Raw genomic sequence first — 23,060 nt, forward strand, 5'->3', positions numbered from 1 at the left:
TTCTTTTATAGGCTGGCCTGCCAGTTGGGCATGTCTTTTCTTGCTAAAGCACGAATATTGTTGTTCCTTAAAATCTCTACAGATAGCTCTTGTGCCTTTTCATACTATAGCACGACTAATGTTGTTACTAAAAATTAATACATGTTTTACCACCCCGAAGTCTTCCTTAATACATACCATACTCTTGTTAACATACTCCCGGGAATATAACAACCTCATGTAGGTTTTACACATACCATAATTTTCTAAATTACATCATTAAGCATGTACTTATTTGAAAATAAAGTTCTAAAATTTATGGGGCTTTACAAAAGAGGGATTAGATCTCTAAATGGAGAATCCGAAGATTATATTAGAATTTCCTTGGCAGCACAAGCACTGATGAACAATGGCACTTTTCATCAACAAAGACTTGGAGGAAAAACAATAAGATATTTTGGTAAATTAGGTATAAAGTATTCTTATATATTTTTACAAGTTAAATAGAAAACATTCTAAGATAATTAATCAGCTTCCCATTCAAATATCCAATTCTCCTTCTTTCGGGGAATGTCTTAAAGATGCTCAATATCATAATAATTCTGCCAAAAAGAGTATATGGCGCTAGTCATGAAGATCAACATCTCTTCAATAATTTCTGCATCTGTAAAATGCTTTGCGACTGCAATAGAATAAAATATGTCACCTTTCATCGAAGTTCAGAAGACTGAGATATCTATTTTGTTTTAATCTTTTAGTCAAATGCGATACACATCTAGCTATATCTTTTAAGAATGAGTTCAGAAGTCAAACAAAGATACATTGGAGGAGGGTCATCTAATGCAAAAAATATTCAGAAATCATATAATTACTACTGAGTTATTGAATGGCAAATATAACACAGTTTGACAATTACTAGAAAGGACTGAAAATGAACTACTTCGACTTCGGTATATATAATTACAAAAAAATAATATTGCAGAAAATTTACAAAAAAGATGTAGTAAGTCCAACGAAGAAATATTGTATAGTCAGTTAAAGCTGCATAGAGCAAGATGGTTGTACATAGATGTAGAAGCAGTTGTTTATGTATTAGTTGTTGTAAATATTTCCTTCAAAATTACAGTGATCAATACTTGTCGATGATATTTAATTTCATGAAGATTAAATACTTTGATACCACTTTCGAGATAACATATTATAAAGGTATTTTATTTTTAACCAAAGTTAACTAGTTTAAGAGGTCCCTAACCGAGCCCACAGATAGTCGTGATTTCTTTTGGGCAATATCACAAACACCTCTAATGCAAGTCGAAATGTAGTGGGTAAAATAACAAACTCAAAGTCCATTCTTATTGCACTTGGACAAATTTGAAAAAAATGAAAAATTAAGATTAAACCATAAAAAGAGCAAAGACGCAAAATAAAGGGCATAAAAACAACTGAGACGGGAATACAGAAAAGAGAGACCGTCCACCAACCATTTTACCCAATTAATACCATTCTAATGCAGTAGAACATGTGAGTAGAGAAGGATTCCAAGAATACCAGATCCAGATATATGCAAAAGAACATAAAATTGGAAGAACAAAAGAGTAAAAGATTGAACTTACTTTATAGCTCCATAGAGAACGCAGCAAAACTTAATAATACCAGAAAACAACATAAAAGATGGAGCAATAGAGGAGGAAATTAAGGAACTATGAATTTTCGCAGAGAAAGCACGAGGGAGTCACTGGTAAGGATGAGAATTGCATCAAAGAGTTACTTTTGTAACTACGCGTTAAACTCGGAAGAACGCACGCATGTAACGACCTGGCCGGATATTTTATATATTTTAGCCATGTATCCCCCTATTTGATTCTATTTGTATTGTATTTATTATCATAGGACTTGCAGATATGGTCGGCATGGGTTCAGGGAGATTTTGGAATGAATCAAAATACTTAGTTCCATGGTTGGAGGCTTAAGTTGTAATAGTTGACCAAAGTTTGACTTTTGTGTATTTGACGTCGGATCGGAGTTTCGATAGTTCCATTAGGTCTGTATGGTGATTTCGAACTTAGACGTATGTCCATATTTGGATATGAAGGTTCCTAGGTTGATTTGATACTAATTGGCGAGAGTTGGTAATTTGAAGGTTTAGAAGTTCATAGGTTTGACCCATAGTTGACTTTATGGTTATAAATATCCGTTTGAGGTTCGGAGCATTGTAATAGGTTTATATGGAGAGTTATGACTTGTGTGTAAAATTTGGGGTCATTTCGAGTCTTTTAGGCATGTTTGGCCTAAGTTTGAAATTCGTAAATTTTGATTACTTCATTAAGGTTGAATTGAGGTGCCATTAGTAGTTTTAACATTATTTTGTGTGATTTGAGGCCTCAAGTAGGTCCATGTTATATTTTGGGATTGGTTGGTGTGATTGCACGGGGTCCTGGGGGCCTCGGGTGTATTTCGGATGGGTTTCAGACTATTTCTCTCATGTCTGGAATTGCTGATTTGCTGGTGTTCTAGAGCTCTCACGATCGCGATGGTGGAGAGAGTTTTGGTGACTAACATTTTTCTCCTTCTTCGTGTTCGTGCTGCGGATGTCGAGGCCGCGGACCGTGGGAAGGTGAAGCTTCGCGTTCGTGTAGTTTGGTCGCGATCACATAGGGTCTGTGTCAGGCTGGGAGGTCAGGTGGTTTAGCCTTTGCGGTTGCGGGAAGGTATCGTGTTCGCATAGGCATAGGTGACTGATGAATTGCGATAGTGTGCCAGTGGTTTTAGTCATGCCAGTGTTCGTGTAGGGTCTTCTAGAGGCGGCCGTTGACTTGTGCATCACGATTGCGAAGTAGGTCTCGCGATCGCAAAGGGAACTCTTTGATAACGACAAGGTCGGGAATCCAAACTAGAGTAAGAATTTGAAAAGTAAATGCGGAAGCAATAACAATAAGGAATTGAGCAACTAGAACTAAAGTGCAGAAAATAAAGGATATGGAAAAATTCAAGAAAAGAATTCCAAGAACTTCCAAGAACGCAAGTTCTATAGCCTTGACAAGATCAAAGCACAACGTCTTGATTTATTGAAGAAATCAAACGCCTTTACTTAAAAGCAAATCAAAATAATAGATTCGGATCTTGACCGCTTTACGAGTAACTTGAGACAATAATTAATAACTAGTATTAATCGCCTTCTAAGAATACCACAAAGGAATCAAAGATATCACAATAGAGAAGTAATCTTACTACCTTGAACTATGAACTAGTAAAGGTTGAAAGATAAATCTCAAAACACAAGTAACAAAGGTTCAAAAGAACTCTCAAAGTATGATATACTTAATCAATAATGAAGTGTCTCAATGAATGAGAAGAACTCCTTATTTATAGGAGTACTAAGGCATAAAAAGTCATTACAATTAGGTAGGGGCTGCTAAGGGGTAACAAAGTCATCAAAATTAGGTAGGGTGGTTACTAAGAAATAAAAAAAGTCACAAAATTAGGTAAGGGCAGCCAAATCCCTTTGAGGCAGATTTGGGCCTTAAAACTACTAGTTTGGGTCATCGGTTTGGACTCCAATTGGGCTCCATTTCAAACACCCCCATTTGGACCTCTTTTAGGATCATTTTGGGCTCTTTTGGGTGCCCTTTTGCTAGATTTTAAGGGCCGAGTTCGGGACTCAATCTTCCTCCTCTTGGACTTCAATTTGGGCCACCAAATAATTATAAAACTTGTATAATTTATCTCCTTTGGTCTTGAGCTCGTCCTCCACAATTAAAAGCTTTTTTATTTGCACTTGAAGTCTAATGGCCTTATTTTACAACTCTTTAGTTTAACATATTGTTAAAGGCCATCTTTGAGATTCCAAAGCTTCATCCTTGTCCTTGAATAGAGTTGAGCTTCCTAGGATGCTATCATTCCCCTCTTCTTGAAGAAAATTCGTCCTCGAATTTCGACCTTGCAAGAAAAAGAAAACACGCCCTTGTAAATGGCATCCACTAATCTGAAAAACTAGTAGGAATAAAATAAGATAGTGACCATATGTCAATTTAACCCAATTAATCCTAATAGGTGTAAATAAAGCATATGGATATCATCATCCCAACAAAATTTATGCCTACCTAGATCAATACAATAAAAACCTCTCGTAGATGCGCCATGCAATGGAACTTGCAATTCGATCTTGTCGGTAAGGTAGTCCATAGGTATACATGACAAAGAAATTATAAAAGATTGACCACACATCCATTTAATATAAGTATCTCTACCACATGTATCAAAGAAGATACTTTCATGATATAGCCAACTATCTACAATTAAAAATCTCATGGATTCCTCTACATGAAAGAGTATTTGATCACAAGTGTTACAACAATCATGCATATCATCTTTACTAGTAACAAATACTTTTACAAGCTCACATTGAACATAACTTGAAGAATGACTCCCCATCACACAACAAAAATCACATTCTAGCAATTTATCACATGAAAACTCATTAGCCACTTGAATAAGAGAAGAAGAAATTTTTAACTCATTCACAAGCCTCTTCTCATAAATTTCATGCCTCTTTCCACCAAGTTGGAATACATAATCATCTATGTCATAAACAATTTCAAAAGGAAGCAAATTACTCTTGCACTTTAACTTAGATCTTACAGTTAATGACTTGATGTGCATCAAAATATCATCATCCACAAAAATTATAAAGTCACCAACATAAGAAATAAGAGTATAATTCATTACCTCCAAAAATACCTTAGGTGTTCTAGAAAGGCCAAGAATGCAAATAAACCAATTATACATACCATACTTGGACTTATTTACCAATGGAACATTATCACCTTGTATTCTTTTATGCAATGGCTCCAACTTAGCAATGCTTTTAGGAAACTCCATGTCATAACACTGTAAATAAGAATGAAAATAGTCAAAAGGTTCAATAACAAAGAATTTAACCAAGATTTTATCTTCCACCATCCAACAAGAATAGATATAGCCAAATTCATGTTGGAATCCAATTGGATCTTTTGCTACCATCTCTTGCGCCTCACCACCCCTTTCAAAAGGTATTTCAATACGTGGTTGCACAAAATCACAAGAACTAAAACAAGAAAGAGTTAATGGGTTAGGAAGTAAAGAAACTTTTTTCTTGCTTACACTCTCTTTGGCTTTTATCACAAGACTAACGTTTTCCTCACCCTTAGCCTCTTTTCTCTCACTAAAGAGTTTTTCTTTGCTTTAACTCAATCCCTCTTGCTTTTCTCTCTCTACCTCAAAGACTTTGTTCATCTCATTACCTTCTCTCTTTTCTTTTCTTTCAATATCACTCTTTACCCCACTTGACATCCCACTCTTTTCACTCAAGACATCCTCTCCTTTTTCCTCTCTTGGAATGTCAACATGCACTCCCTTACTCCTCTCATTCTTTTCTCTCTCATATTTTTTCATATTCTCTTTAACAATCTTTTCATCTTCACAAATTTGTGAGGGAGTCAAAGGCCCAAGAATGAGTTTCTTCCCATTAATCTCAAAAGAGTATCTATTTTTTTCAATACTATATGAAGCACTTCTATAGACATACCATGGCCATCCCAACAAGATATGAAAACTATTCATCGGAATGACATCACACCAAATCACATCCCCATACCTTCCCATAGAGAATGGCAAGAACACTCTTTTATTTACTTTTACCCCTTTCAACATGTAGGGTTCAATATGTTCAACACAAGGCAAGTTCAATTTCTCAATCATATAAGTGCTAATTAAGTTATAGCCAAATACTTTGTCAATTCTAAGGGCATAAATTGGAGACATCACTTTAGCTCTTGTTTGTCATCAAAATTAGGTAGGGTGGTTGCTAAGAAATAAGAAAAGTCACAAAATTAGGTAGGGGGCGGCCAAATCCCTTTGGGGCAGATTTGGGCCTTAAAACTACTAGTTTGGGTCATTGGTTTGGACTCCAATTGGGCCCCATTTCAAACACCCCCATTTGGACCTCTTTTAAGATCATTTTGGGCTCTTTTGGGTGCCCTTTTGCTATATTTCAAGGGCCGAGTTCGGGACTCAATCTTCCTCCTCTTGGACTTTAATTTGGGTCACCAAATAATTGTAAAACTTGTATAATTTATCTCCTTTGGTCTTGAGCTCGTCCTCCACAATTAAAAGCTTCTTTATTTGCACTTGAAGTCTAATGGCCTTATTTTGCAACTCTTTAGCTTGACTTATTGTTAAAGGCCATCTTTGAGATTCCAAAGCTTCATCCTTGTCCTTGAATAGAGTTGAGCTTCCTAGGATGCTATCACTCTTGGTCAGACTTATTTACTCTATTTCGAGGGTTTTAGTCATGTTATCATGTTTTCTTAGGGGGTTTTAACTTGAGGCAATATGTCACGACCCAAACCGAAGGGCCGCGACGGGCACCCGGTGCCTAACTTAACCGAGTACCAACGAACGTATCCTTCCTATCATACTATCATGGGTAAATGAGCCACAAAGACCGTCATGAGAATACTCGACATAGGACAACCCAACATGGTATACAAACTTATACATGTGACATACGGGGGTATAAGACCGAAATGATCATTTGTATACTCAAAACATAGGACGACAAGGCCATACAATAATCTATATACATGACATTTGTCTACAAGCCCCTAAGAGTACATAAACATCACAAAGGCCAGGAAAGGGCCCCACCGTACCAGTCAATGCATGTCCAAAGCATACTCACCAAATAGGCAACTCCAGGGTAAGTGGAGTATACCAAAACCTTCCGCTGAACTGATAACCTACTAGGAGGACTGTCAACATGTCTATCGTTACCTGTGGGCATGAAACACATCATCCCCAAGCAAAAGGGACGTCAGTACAAATAAAGTACCGAGTATGTAAGGCATGAAAAATAGTATATAAAAGATATGAAAGAAACATGGAGTAAAGGACTCAACCTGTAAGTCTGAATAGCTTAGTAAATCATGAAACCTTTATAGTATTATGTATATGTGTATAAATGTCATATCATGCATAGGTATATGCGTACATATCATTCTAAGCCTCGAAGGGCATCCCATCATATCATATCGGCCTCAGTGGGCGAAATCATTAACGTATACCAGTTGGTCATGTGGTGGTACGTATATAACACCGTAGCCTTTTTCCATACCCCATAAACATATAATATACGCGAATATAACGTTATTTGGTCATGGGTCAATGTACATGTATAAACAAATGCAATGCATAAGGAAGTAAGTCGATAAGATCTCTCGGAATGTCATAAGAACAATGTGCCTTCGGTTAATATCATGAAATAAACTTTATCAACTTATATATTTCTGAGACCCTTGAATAGACGATATAATAACATGACACATGGGGAATCAAGAACATAGGCACCCCTAGTACTTCTAAGAATAGAGTTATTTGTGAAAGTTCTGCGTTTGCTTGTTTCGTTTGTATCATACGAATCATACCCAAAGGGAAGAAGGGATAGCCTTAATATACATTATCACAATCTGTCCAATGACCATGTTGTACTCGTCTCGTTGCACTTTAATCTACAACAACAATAATAATACTATCGTTAAGCTATGAATGATGCAACTATCATACAACGAATGACAAGCTTATTTTATATTAATACAGAAAGCATCTCCCATGTTTTTCTTGCTTTCCCCAAGTCAATCAAAACAAAAAGAACACATACAACCTTCAACTATATACCTTTAGCACCATAAAACACCCAATAGCACAACAACACCAATCAATCTACAATCAACAAGTGCACAAATGTCACCAACGAAACTACTATTTAGCACGACGAGCGACAAGCTTGAATTGGAATCAAACCCTAACTCTTTTTACCATCTCCCATGTACTTACAACTCCATCAATAGGTATAACATATAAACATATATATTCGTGTGACATTCCAACCTTATATCCATCATAAAAGTAACATCAAACAACCCAACAAGATATAACAATAACATGGACAACTTCTAGGTATTGTGTGGTTGCTTCTTCTCCTATTTACAATATCATCAACATACTCAACATATTGACAAGCATGAAAACAATAAGACCATTATAACCAAGCTATTCCCCACAATTTCCAGCCATATGAAGTCATATACACAACTCCGAAATAGTCCGATGCTGAGGCACCTACGCTTGAGTCCGTGCCTGTTGTGAATGAATATTCGGGAGTCTTTCCGGATGAACTCCCTAGGATCCCACCAGACATGGAGATTGATTTTTGGATTGATGTGATGCCAGACACGTATCCTATATCTCTTCCACCCTATAGAATGGCACCGGTAGAATTGAAGTAGCTAAAGGAACAATTGAGAGATTTGTTAGAAAAGGGTTTTATCCGACCAAGTGTGTCGCCTTGGGGCACGCCGGTCCTTTTTGTAAGGAAGAAAGATGGGTCACTGAGAATGTGTATTGACTATCGGCAGCTTAACAAGATCACGATCAAGAATAAGTACCCACGACCAAGAATAGATGATTTGTTTGATCAGTTACAGGGTGCTAGGTACTTCTCCAAAATTGATTTATGGTCCGGGTACCACCAATTGAAGATCAGGGAGCAAGATATTCTGAAAATAGCTTTTAGGTCCCGGTATGGGCACTTTGAATTCTGGTAATGTCTTTTGGGCTAACAAATGCCCCGGCAACTTTCATGGATCTTATGAATTGGGTTTTCAAGCCTTTTCTTGTTTCCTTTGTAATAGTGTTCATTGACAATATTCTTGTGTATTCACGAGGTCGAGAGGACCATGCCGAACATCTCAGGGCAGTTTTGCAGACTCTTCATCAGCACCAATTGTACGCAAAATTTTCAAAATGTGAATTTTGTCTCGAATCTGTCACATTCTTGGGTCATGTTGTCTCTAGAGAAGGAACTAAGGTTGATCCTCAAAAGATTGCAGCAGTGAAGAATTGGCCTAGACCTACAATACCAACCGAGATTCACAGTTTCTTAGGTTTAGCAGGGTATTACAGAAAGTTGGTGGAGGGGTTTTCTACTCTTGCCTCTCAGTTGAATAAATTGACTTAGAAAGCGGTTAAGTTTCAATGGTCCGATGCTTGTGAAAGGAGCTTCCAGGAGTTGAAATCGAGATTGACTACGACACCAGTGTTAACCTTACCAGAGGGTGCAGATGGATTTGTGGTACATTGTGATACTTTAAGAATTGGGCTTAGGTGTATATTAATGCAACATGGCAAGGTGATATCTTATGCTTCTAGGCAACTCAAGAATCATGAAAAGAATTATCCAACACATGACTTAGAACTTGCAGCGGTGGTATTTGCATTGAAGATTTGGTGTCATTACCTTTATGGGGTCCATGTGGATGTATTCACGGACCATAAGAGTTTTCAATATATTTTCAAACAAAAGGAACTGAATATGAGGCAGAGAAGTTGGCTTGAGTTACTCAAAGATTATGACATCGATATCCTGTATCACTCGGGAAAAGCCAATGTTGTGGCGGATGCTCTTAGCCGAAAAGCCATGGGTAGTTTGGCTCACTTAGGGGCATGTCAAAGGCCGTTGGCCAAGTAAGTTCATCGACTGGCTAGTTTGGGAGTTCGTCTTGCGCACTCTAATGAAGGAGGGGTAATTGTACAAAATAGGGCTAAATCATCGCTTGTTGTGGAAGTCAAAGAGAAGCAATACAACGATTCATTTTTGGTGCAATTGAAGGAGGGGATTCAAAAACATAAAACTATGGCTTTTACTCTTGGCGTGGATGATGGTACACTAAGGTACCAAGGGCGGCTATGTGTTCCAAATGTATATGATCTTCGGGAAAGAATCATGACCGAGGCTCACACTTCTAGGTATTCCGTGCACCCAGGGTCTACGAAGATGTATCATGATCTCAAGGAAGTCTATTGGTGGAATGACATGAAAAGGAATTTGGCGGACTTTGTGGCAAGGTGTCCGAATTGTCAGCAAGTAAAGGCCGAACACCAACGGCCTGGTGGGTTGGCACAGAACATAGAAATTCCAATGTGGAAGTGGGAAATGATTAATATGGACTTTGTGGTAGGACTACCGTGCACTCTGTGCAAGTGTGACTCAATTTGGGTAGTTGTGGATCGACTCATGAAATCAGCACACTTTATGCCGGTTAAGGCTACTGACACAACGGAATAGTATGCTCAGTTGTATATCAAAGAAATAGTCAGGTTGCTTGGCACTCCAGTTTCCATCATTTCCGATCGAGGGTCTCAGTTCACGGCAAACTTTTGGAAGTAATTTCAGCAAGGTTTGGGTACGCAGGTGAATCTTAGTACAACCTTCCATCCACAGACCAATGGGCAAGCAGAGCGGACTATTCAGACGCTTGAGGACATGTTGTGTGCTTGTGTTCTCGACTTCAAGGGTAGCTGGAATGATCGTTTGCCACTCATAGAGTTTTCTTATAACAAAAGCTTTCACGCTAGTATTCAAATGGCACCATTTGAGGCATTATATGGTAGGAGATGTAGATCTCCCATTGGGTGGTTCGAGATTGGGGAAGCAGAGTTCATAAGGCCAGACCTCATGCATTAGGCCATGGAAAAAGTTAATATCATTAAGGAGTGGTTGAAGACTGCTCAGAGTCATCATAAGTCCTATTCGGATGTTCGTCGTAGGATTTGGAGTTCAAAGAAGATGATTGTGTATTGTTGAAAATTTTTCCCATGAAAGGTGTAATGCGATTTGGTAATAAAGTGAAATTGAGTTCGAGGTATGTCAGACCGTACAAAATCATTCAGAGGGTCAGTCAGGTAGCGTACAAGCTTGAGATACCACCTGAGATGTCATTAGTCCACCCGGTATTTCATGTGTCTATGTTGAAGAAGGTAGTTAGGGATCCGTCAGCCATTGTGCTGGTTGAGACCATTGAGGTTAACGAAGAAATTTCAGTTGTCATTCTTGATAGACAAGTCTGAAAGTTGAGGAATAAAGAAATTGCCTCCGTGAAAGTGTTATGACAAAACCAGCAAGTTGAAGAGGCAATGTGGAGGCCGAGGAAGAAATAAAGAAGAAGTATCCTTACTTATTTGAATAGCTGTGTAATCCTTTCTTTTTATGAAATTATCGCCTATGAATTTTGTATCACTTGTTCAGTTAACGTAAAGGTGTTCCTTTTGATTATATGTTGTTTACACGAGTCCATAGTTGGTATTGTTATGAGTTTTGTTACGTCGTTAGGTTGTGCATATGTTTGTACTCTCTGACAGGTGGATAGGCCCAGTTACAAAGGAAACTCAGGCGAAATATTTGGGAATTTAGGGAGTTAGTCAAATTTTGGGCTGATGGTGTGTGGTATGAAAACTGAGTTGTATAAGATGCTAATAGTGAACCTTGACCCTCATTCGAGGACGAATGATCTTAAGTGGGGGAGGATGTAAGGCCCCGTAAACTTTTTCCAAAAACCCGGATTCCGTAATGTCGAAGTAGGCGTAGAGGTTAATAATAGTAGAAATTCTTTTGTATTGAACAGTATGCTGGGGAGTTGAAGAAAATGTTGGGCAGAAGTAGGCATTTTCGAGGCCTATTCTGCGACTGCAGAACCACTCTGCGGACCACAGAATGGTCCGAGAGTGGGTCAGTTTTTTGGGTTATTTTGATGTCAAATTTCGCGGCCATTATGTGACCGCATAACCACTTCGCGGGCCGCACTCTTGTCGCATATCCCGCTTAGGGATTTTTAGGAGGGAGGTTCTGCGGTGCACTATGCGACCGCAGAATCGTTCTGTGGTACATTATACGACCGCATAATAGGTCTGTGGGTTGTATAGTGACCGCAGACCTAGACATATTTTTGGCCAGTTCTGGACACCAATTATGCAGCCGATATGCGGTCCGCATATCGATTATGAGATCGCATATGACCGCAGAACCTGTTCCTGAGCTTCATTTTTGGGGTTTTTAAACACGACATTATTCCGTTAAAACACCTACCTTGGACCATTTTAAACTTATTTTCTGATATTTTTAGAGTAAGAGAGAGGGTCCTAGAGGGAGAAAGTAACTAGAAGGGGCCATTAGTTCGATAATTCATGGGGATGAGAGTGCTTACCTTGTATGCATGTGTTCCTAAGGTATATGGGGAGGTTGTTAGTTAAAGATAGAAAAGAATGGGGTGTGGGTTGGTGGAGTCTTTCATAAAAAGGGCCATGAAACCTTAATACACACATAGTGTTTGATAGAATGCTCAAGTGAGCTAGAATTATGACCGTTTTTCTAATTTTTGGGTTCAATTTTGCCATATTGCTAAAATAGATCGAAGTAGCTAAGAATTTCGGAACATTTTAGAGTTTAAGAAAGCTAAATTTAGGTATGTTGGCTAAACTCTTCTTTAAGAATTGGAACCCCAATATCCCTGTAAGTTCCAAGATATTTATTACAAGTTGAGTATTCCGAATAAGTTTTGTGATAAAGATATATGTTTAATTCGTGTTTCAAATGCTCTCATGATATTGTATTATAAATTGAGTATGTGTTCCAAACTATGGATTGTATATCTACGTGTTATGATTCCAAGACCTGATTTATGTGGAAAACTATTTTGCCAAATTTTGTAGAGATTGTGATTGGGGTTACACCTCCACCCGCATATATTGGGGGTGAGGCGGCAGGGCCGCTTTGTGTATGATTTTGGTATTGTTGTTACACCACCACCCATATATATATATATATATATATATATATATATTAGGGTGAGGCGGCATGGCCGTTTTGTGTTGGTATTTGTGTCGTTGATGCACTTTCACCCGCATATATTGGGGTGAGGCGGCAGGGCCGCTTTGTGTGAAAATGGGTATTGTGTTTACACCTCCACCCGCATACATTGGGGTGAGGCGGCAGGGCCACTTGAGTAGAGTTTTGGTATTGTATTTACACCTCCACCCGCATACATTGGGGTGAGGCGGCGGGGCCGCTTTGTGTGGAAATGGTTACAGAGGATCTCATCTTAAATTCTATAAATGTTAATGACTGCTCTTGATAAGTTTGCTTTGGTTTAAACGGTTATCTATGCTATTCTATTGTCGCCTTGATTCATCATATTCATACTGTATTTTCGAGTTCTTAAATTGATGTTTGGTTTTAATACTAGTACTATTCGATATATACTAACATCCCTTTTGCCGGGGGCGCTGCATCTTTAATGGATGCAGGTGGTTCCACAGCAGAGAAAATTGACCAGTGATAGCAGTTCTCATTCTTCCCAGCTGATTTGGTGAGCCCACCTCATTCTGGGGTTGTGCATCTTTTGTTTCTTATGTGTTTTGAGGTATAGCCGGAGCCTTATTGCCGGCACCATCTTTACTCTCATTTTTATCTTTAAGGCTCCGTAGACACAATGTGGGTTGTATATGCGTGCTAGAAAGGTCAAACAAGTTATGTGTGTATTTTGAGACTTAAAGGCAAAATAGCTAATGAAACAATTTAGTATTGCATGAATGAACTTTCTATTGTCCAATTAATGAAATCATATCTTTTCTTGATCATGGGTGAGTTGGGTAGAAAGTAACTAACATGCTTGCTCGACCGAGTTCACTCGGTTGAGCGCCGGTTGCACTTTCCGAGGTTGGGGCATGACAGTGGGTGCCAGACGGTTTACACGTAAAACGGTATAATTAAATTTGTAACGTGTACAAGCGAATTGATTTGATCCAAAAATAATAAATAAATAAAATAAAATACAAGACTTAGTGTTGAAATCGAGATAAAGCAGCGGATAGCTTTGGTTCCGGGAGCAGAGCTTCCGAAGGTAGTAATACAAGTATTAGTAAGCAAGTTTGTCAGAAAATTCATCCCTTACAATGATTATTGAAGTCACTATTTACAGTTGCACCTAGGGAACATGGTCCTAGGATTAAACCCCTCTTAAATGACAATTATGGGGGCTATTGAAGAATGTGTAACGGCAGGCTATGAATGCCATATTTTCTATAATGGACTATGTATTTAATACTGCAGAATATTCTTCATTGAATGCTATCAGGTGGCAGACATTCATTTGTCTTTACGAGCAATATTCCCTTCGGGGCTTCCCGGTGCCAATCGGACCTGCTGCCCCCGGTCTTGATTTCCACCCATCTCACTTTTCATCTGTCTCTGGTTCCATGTGTTGCTCTATTATACGTGTATTTTATATGAACTAATTTTTCCCTATACAACACCTAACCCAACATGTTAGGTAAACCAACACACATAAACAACCATAACAAGACAATATAAAAGATGTTCAACTGACATAAAATGGATAAAACCAGAAATAAGTCTGAAGTTAACATCAAAGTGAGGAAGGTACTACAATAACCCGCAAAATTAGTAGTACAAGTCATGAGCTACTAACTAGAATACAACATAGTCTCAAATACAAAAGTACTATCTAGAATAAGAAATGGTAGAATAGATATGAAGGGGACTCCATAAGCTGCAAATCCAAGAGCATCAGCTCATCAGGAAGTCTCTAAGTCACACTCCTAGGCACCCTCTAAACATCGCTAGGATCAATTCCAGGATCTGCATAAAAATGTACAAAACTAAAGTATGAGTACGAAAGACTATATGGACTCGGTAAGTATAAAATCTAATTCCAACGAATTAGTGGAGGGGTTTGACATAAGATACTTACTTTTCAGAACATGTTCAATTTATAAGCATATACAAGAAATAGAGAAATAACCAAGAAATAATAGATATAAATAACAAGGTGCACAGTCAAGGAAGCAAATACTAAACATGCTTTTCATTTAAAATGATCAAAAGCATAATCAACACATCGAATCTTCATATAAAGATGATATGCAATCGTTAGCATGTGTATGAATGCTTCTACATGAGTCTGAAATGTTCATGCATGATAAAGACTCAAAGTTTACCTCAATCAGCACCTCCCCGTGCCCACCTACCTGGTGTCTAGTAACACTACACATACACAGCCTTAGGTAAAATAGGTGATCACATAATTCCGGAAGGCTGGATCCAAATCCTTGCGCCCGAGCATTATAGGTCCATAATCAACCATGACATCTCAGAAATTAGTCATCAACCACTCGGAATGAATTATCGTGCCATGATCATAACTACTGCACATAATGTCCCATCATACCAACCTCAGTCCATATCATAGAACCATATGTAGAGATGTATGCATATGAACACGATAGAAACATGTATGATGCATATGGATAGAGAGATAAACATGCAGATGATATGTATGCATGTGTAAAAAGTATGACTACGGTTATAACATGTAATCCAACATAAAAGTAGCTTATTATGTCCAAATAAGGAATCAAAAGTCTAGACATGACTTCTTGCATGAATAACAATGCTTAAGTAGTTATTCAAACAAATAAGGCACGTCACAAGTAGAATATAAATAAGGCATAAATAAACCTAAAATTTACCCCAAACATGGTATAACCTCGGTGTCCACATATACTCCTGTCACCTCGCATATACGTCATCTCCAAATATATAACATGTAGCACATAAGTCCATTTTAGAAAATAATTTTCTCAAGTCGAGGTTAGCCAGGATACTTACTGATAGTAACCGTAAAGAATCAAATCCTTTGGAGGAACAAATATTGTTAGTGTCAATATTCGAGGATGAATCTTCTCTGAGAAGCGAAGAATGATTACATCCAAGAAACCTTAACTCCATTAAAGACCATGGAATTTCAAGGCAAGCTTAATGGGCTGCAATTAGCAATTTAAGAGTGTTATGGTAGAGGAAGAGTTCTAGCTTAAAGAAGATATTTTGGGCAAGTCTTACAACTATTTGGAGACCAAAATTGAAGTCCAAAGGGAGGTGAAATAGGGCCCAAATCAGTCCCAACAAGGATCAACTTTAGCAACCCAAATTAGTATTAATTTAACCTAGTTTCTAGAATATTGACTACATTGGACAAAGTGTGGTGGTCTTTAATGTTGATTATATTGAACAAAGTGTGGGTGGTATTCAATGATGAATACACTGAACAAAGTGTGGGTAGTCTTCAATGTAGTCAACATTTCTTGCCCCTCACTTTCATCACATTGTGGCAAAATTTTCACATAAAAAGAGTAGTTAACAATGTGATGTTCATTCCCAATTTGAGTTATACCTCCACTTAAACTCTTAACCTTACCAAATTGAGGTATAAGTTAGCTTCCTTTGCATGTAGAAATACATCATCAATAAGGTCATACCACATGAGATCATCAAGCTCACACTTATCTTCAACTCGCAATTGCTTCCATAAATCACTGGACGTTGCACCATTGAAGTCTTCTTCAAAACATGATTTTTCATGCACTTACTGCTCCAACTTTTCAATATATTCTTCTTCTATGACTAATTCTTTACTCCATTTACTACTAAACAAGGTTTCAAGTTTCAAATACTTGAGCTTTTGTACTTTTTTTTTCAAGAATCAAACCTTTCCTCTTTTCATCTTCTAACTAGAAGTCTTCCGCAATCTATGCTATTATTAAGTGGTATCAGAGCGATTCTATCAAGATTTCATTCTTGTTAATCTTGGGAGTTTCTTAAAAAAGGAGCAAAAAAGGTTTTAAAAAGTACTGTAGCATGAAAAGTACCAAAAAAGAAAAATCCAAAAAAGAGAAAAAAAGTGCATGAACAATAATTCTTTTTGTATTATTCACTTGCTGTTGATTTGTTTGTCTCATGGTTTTTGTGACTTTGAATTGTTGAAAATTCTGATCTTGTTGTTGTTTCTTGATAAATTCATTATATTTGTCATCAAGAAACTCAAAATTCACTTGAAGGAGTGCAAAAGTCAATTGAGCACCTTTGAATGGCCCATCAAATACATTCTAGAGCTTCTAGAAAGTCTTGCTAGATACTTTAAGTATTTGTTCATACTTAGTGTAATCTAGTGATTATTTGCTTACTCTTTATGTTCTGCCAATTTATTTCATACTTTTTCTCTTTATCTTCGTTTTATTGTCCTTTTCTTATTTGATATAAATTCCATTCCAAGAATAAAATTAGGACTTTCCTGAAGTAATCTGAGTTGTTGGTTCTTGAAAGAGTTTTGAGGAGCAATCCTTGAGTGGTAAAAAGCAAGAGTGGTGAGACTGTTTGAGATTACAAACCTACTTGTGTGATACACAAGTGTTGAGAGCGACTACTTGAGTGATACACTTAAGGGTGTGATTCTTTTGGTGAGATCCTTTTACTTCCAACAATCTTTTCTTTGTAAGTAAGTAATTTACAAGTTTTTTGGGAGGTTATGGCTACATCCATAAGGACCAAAATAAAGGAAGAAGAAATTATCTTTCAGAAGGACTTACAAATACTCTTTAAAATGATGAAGAAATCGAATGATGAGTGAGATGAAAGAAAGAAGGGAAAATACGAGGCTACTAGATCATTTTCAAACTATCCTTCATCTAATGAGGGGGAGCTGAAGCCCAAGTCATACAAAAAGAAGGGGCAAAGGAAAAAATCAAGTAGATGTAAAAAATTAAATATTAGATTTGATGTAAGAAGTCATCCAAAATATAGAAGAAGAATTCTTGGAAAATATGTGGGTGCTTATGATACTTCAAATAGCATATTTTGCCAAGGAAATCAAGGGAATGGATCTTCATCAATTGGATCCTCTTCCAATCCAAACAAAGGTGAGGATGAGAGACAAAAAAAATGTCATGACCCCAAATCCCACCTTTAGGATCGTGATGGTGCCTAGCCTCTAAGACCAGGTAAACCTAACATATCATGAGATTTAATAGAAATAAACAACATAGCTATTATAATAATCTAATAAGTAACATAACAAAGCTGAATCTACTCAATAGTCATATATTTCCCAAAAACCGGTAGTATAGAGTCATAAACTCTAATGAGTGTAATCTAGAAAATCTCATTACAATACTATTTCAGAATGAAAATAAACAATATAAATGAAATACGGTAGAAGGTACCTCTTAGGCCCGCAAGCAGGATGACATGTATACCTTGAAGTCTTCTTAGCAATTTAAACAGCTAGCTATCCCCCGACACGCTCTGAGGTGCCTAGATCTTTACAAAAATATGCATAAGCATAGTATGAGTATACCACAAACGGTACCCAGTTAGTATCAAGACTAACCTCAGTAGAGTAGTGATGCGGTTCAGGTCAAGACACTCACTAGACATAAAAAGAACCTGTGCAGAATATAAGTATAAAGTTAACTACGGAAACTAAATAAATAAATGGCAACAAAGAGTAAACATGAGATAAAACAGAAAATAATCAAGTCATAGTTAAATACAAGTGAAATAACTTTAAAAAAAGCATTAACAGTTCAAATAATCAAGCCGTTCCAACACAAAATTTACAACAAGAACCATTCCGAGGTACCACACATCAAAATCACAATTTCACAATTTCACAAGTCACAAATCTTTCTTATAACGCTGCATGAGCCTTACATTTATTTTAAAAATAATTTCTCCAAAATAGCTTCACGCACTTTAGCCACCTATCTTGCCACGTGTGCTTCAAAATGAAGTAATTTCCCTTACTAGCAACAGGTATATAAATCCCCCTTATCTCGCCGCATGCGCATCAGTAACACTACCCTTATGCCTCTGCATGCGCATCTTATCATAACACAATAATCAACTCGCACCACACGTGCCTATATGCCACAACATTGCCAAAACAACAATACCAATATCACAATAATATATATCCCACGGCTCAACAATAATGTGTACAAGAATTTCAACAACAACAAAAATGTAATGGTAAATAACTCAACAATGAAGGATATTAATAGCCTAAGAGTCTAAGCTGTTTAAATTCCACATATAAGCCCGTTTACACACTCATCACCTCATGTACACATCTTTCACATAATTCAAATAGTGCTATTAAACCAAATCCTACGGAGTAGTTCTCTCCCCCCCCTCCCACACACACAAAGTTAGGCAAAATTCTTACCTCAATTGGGCCAAATCAACACTAAAAAATAACTTTTTCTTTAAAATTTACTTTCACACGGCTCAAATCTAACAAAAATAACTTAATATCATCAAACAATGCAAGAGAAACCAATTCGATAATTAAAGTTAAGATCTTTACACAATTTCCCAAAAGTCTATCCCGGGCCCACCCGATCAAAGCCGAAGTCCAAGGGTATATCTCAACTACCCATAACCCCACGAGTCCATATATGTATTTTGTTTTCAAATCCGAGTCCAATTCGACTCTCAAATCTCAAATTTTTATTTTCGACAAAATCCCCCCAAACTTTCTCTTAGATTCTCATGAATTAGATATTAAATCTCATAAAAAATCATGTATTATAATTGAAATTGGATTAAAATCACTTACTGATGACGTCCAAATCCACTACTAAAAATTAAATGGACACGGTCGCATGCAATATAATTTACCCAACTATGAGTCGGGGTCGAATTTATTACGTCCCGAACTCAGGGAGCGCGACCGGCACTCAACCGAGTAAACCCAGTCGAGCAAACCTAATTTACATTAATTTCTCATCATTACTCATGCATGATTTACCATAACATAATTAAATATTGACTTTCATATTGAATACATTTGGCTCAACGGCCTAAAATTTCTCCTCACGATGGGTACATAGCTTTTATAAATATCTGTAAATACTGTGAACCTACATGACAAAACTTAAATCTTTAATTACATGACCCACAGTATACATGGATCTTCTATGACAATAGATACCTATATACATAAAATGAACTAGACCCAAACACCCACTAGAACTGTAATGGTCTTACCATAAGCTGAGTAGTGAAGAAGATCCCTATCAAAGATCGATATCATTCTGTAGAAGTATACCTGCATCCATTAAAAGATGTAGCGCCCCCGGCAAAAGGGACGTGAGTACATGTGGAATAGTACTTATATGTAAGGCAGTCAAAACAACATATGAAAATACGGTAACTCAAATAAGAGGCAAATAAAGTACATCAAGAAACTACGAAATATCCCATAGGATCACATTTCAAGTCTTATTATACTTGAATCATTCTAAACTTCTTTTAGGACCAATTGAGCCATATGAACTATACGTGAAATACATAATATAGTGTAATTGTAACAATATGTACAAACAAGGCCAATGAAAGTGGTACCTTCCTCTCTTATTTTTCACATATACATTTCATAGACCGTCCTTAGTAGTGTTCACATATCATATTATACACCTATGCGTCTCATATACCGTTTATAGTATCACATATACAATACGCCTATTCAAGGGCTTAGAAGTACAACAAGAATATTATGAATCATGGTAACAGTAAAAGGGCTTAGATAACCATCAACATCGAGCCAATTTACTAAGAGCTTCCATTAATCATTTATAGATATTAAGTCGGGGATCCTCTATAACCACCTTTACACAAAGCGGCAATGTCGCCTCACCCCAACATATGCGGGTGGAGGTGTATTGCGATACCATAATCTCTACACAAAGTGGCCCTGCGGGTGGAGGTGTATCATAATACCACAATCCCTACACAAAGCGGCCCTGGCGCCTCACCCCAATATATATACAGGTGGAGGTGTATCACAATACCACAATCCTTACACAAAGCGGCCCTGCCGCCTCACCCGAATATATGCGGGTGGAGGTGTATCACAATACCACAATCCCTACATAAAGCGGTCCTACCGCCTCACCCCAATATATGCGGGTGGAGGTGTATCAAAATACCACAATCCCTATATAAAGCGGTCCTACCACCTCGCCCCAATATATACGGTGGGGGTGTATCATAATACCACAATCCCTACACAAAGTGGTCCTACCGCCTCACCCTAATGTATGCGGGTGAAGGTGTAATCCCAATCAGAATACCATATATAAACTCAAAGTGACATAGTTTGTCATTACATTTAAGGTTGTAATTTCTCATATCATTGGAATACTTCATGTTTATGCTCTTCATGGAGAAACACAACTCATTACATTAGCACATGCATGATAAATCAATAAGTCGATTTCAATGGCACATGAGCTCAATTTCATTTCTTAAGGTTCATCATCATTTAGCATAGGACATCTCCCTTTCATCTCATTATTCACTTACTTGACATCTTGAGGTCATTAGCTAGGTTCTATGACTCTTGGGGACTTAACAATCGAAGTCATTTACATACATTATTTCAGAAGCATACAACTATAGTTGAAACCATTAGGACATACAACACCTCATAATTCTCATTTAGGCAACAACCACATTTCATTTTCATACTATCACTTACTTATACTTGCCAGGGGTGATCATAGAACATTAAGAAATATTTAAGAACACCATAGCCTCTGCTCATGAGGGCATAGGAGTTTATAACACATTGGGAATATAAGTACAAATACGTTCATCTCATAACCTTTCACACTGTATATCACTTAACAATTACTTTCAACTACTTACAACATCATTATTTCATTGGCTCCCTTGGCCATACATATTATTATTCACTTATGGCACTGTGGCCATATATCATATTCCGCACTTTTATTTCTTTACTTTCAAGTATTATCATCATAAACATCCTCATATAGAATACTCTTGAAATACTTTTCCCCAAAAGGGCAATACACAATTTCGACTTATGAATATATGAGAACTCAAGACTAATTAGAAATACCTACCAAGTATAGCATTAGTTAGAGCAACCACATTTGGACATGACTTGGGTACATAAGCTTTTGGATAATTCTATTTTCGGAGTCAATTTGGAATAGTTGAATCAAGGCTCATTTCATAATATTTCACACATCATTTCATTTCATTGGCGCTATTGGCCACAAGTATAACTTTCATTCTTGGTACGGTATCCACACTTTATATCCCCAACTCACTACTTTCACTTTCAAGCAACTTTAAAGATTATCGACAATAAAGAATCTCTAATCACGACTTTTAGTACACCTATGAGAAATTAAGAGTCTTAAGCACCTTGAGACTTCTTACACAATTTGGCATAATAGGCTTCACTTGAAACACTACTTGGAGTCATAATATTTTTATACCTAACTCATACTTTGAACATATTCCCGAAGGATAACATCATAAGATAAGAGCATCCGGGATACATTTTGAATATATACCTTCCAACACAAAGCTTATTCGGCATAGTTGATTTATAAAGAATAACTCGGGACTTACAAGAACATCATGGAATTCAATTCTAGGAAAAACATTTAGCTAACATACCTTGCTTTGAGCTTTCCTTAAATTACTACAACGTTCCGAAAATTATAGCAATCCCACTCTATTTTGAGACATAACAAAATTGAATACAAATTAGGAAGATATTCATGATTTCAGCTCATTTGAGCATTTTATCAAACACTAGGTGTACAAATTTGGCTACAAGATTTTCTTCATTCCACAACCCAATCTTTACTTATTAAAGCTCAACAATCTTCCCACAAACCTTATTTGTATATGTGTATACATAATACTCTCACACCTAAGAATCATACTTCTCATGACCTACTTTTAATCCAAATCCCGAAATTTAGGGCCAGGCAGTAGAATCTTACCTATTAAATGAAGATCTTGTGAAATCTTCAAGTCTTGAGCAAGAATTAATGAACAAATTAGCTAGGTCTTCTCTTTATCTCTCTAATATAGATCTCTTCTCTCTCTAAAAAAAATCATATTTTACCTTCTAAAATGACCCCTAAGGCCATATATCAAAATTGGATCGGATATGAAAATTTCCAAAAATGACCTCCGAAGTCAATTATGCGGTGCAATTATGTGATAGCATAATAGTTTTTTAAAAATTTGTCCGTCTCTGCTCCACTTTGCGATGCTTATGCGGTCCGCGGAACCGTTTTGCGGTCGCAAACTTGACCACAGATCCAGCCTTTGGTAATTTGATCATAACTTCATGTAAGAGTGTCCAAATGATGAACAGTTTAAAGCGTTAGAAACTAGACTCGACTATATTTCTTGTGATAGGTTGTCCATCACATAAATCATTATATATATGTAGATATTCTCGTCCAAAGTTTAGTCATGTGCATACTCATTTGGAACATTAGTCTATCATGTAATTTCCAACTTG

At 37.1% G+C, this 23,060-nt stretch overlaps 1 long non-coding RNA gene across 1 annotated transcript; it reads right to left on the reverse strand.

The window, feature by feature from the left end:
• Positions 1 to 319: 319 nt before the first annotated feature.
• Positions 320 to 1,895, reverse strand: LOC107783325 (uncharacterized). The gene is made up of 2 exons (XR_001647433.2): positions 1,593 to 1,895; positions 320 to 661 (listed from the first exon to the last, which is right to left on the reverse strand). It is a non-coding gene; the product is annotated as an uncharacterized LOC107783325 (long non-coding RNA).
• Positions 1,896 to 23,060: the final 21,165 nt, after the last annotated feature.

This window comes from Nicotiana tabacum, chromosome 24 (genome assembly GCF_000715075.1).
Source record: "Nicotiana tabacum cultivar K326 chromosome 24, ASM71507v2, whole genome shotgun sequence".
Lineage (NCBI taxonomy): Eukaryota > Viridiplantae > Streptophyta > Magnoliopsida > Solanales > Solanaceae > Nicotiana > Nicotiana tabacum.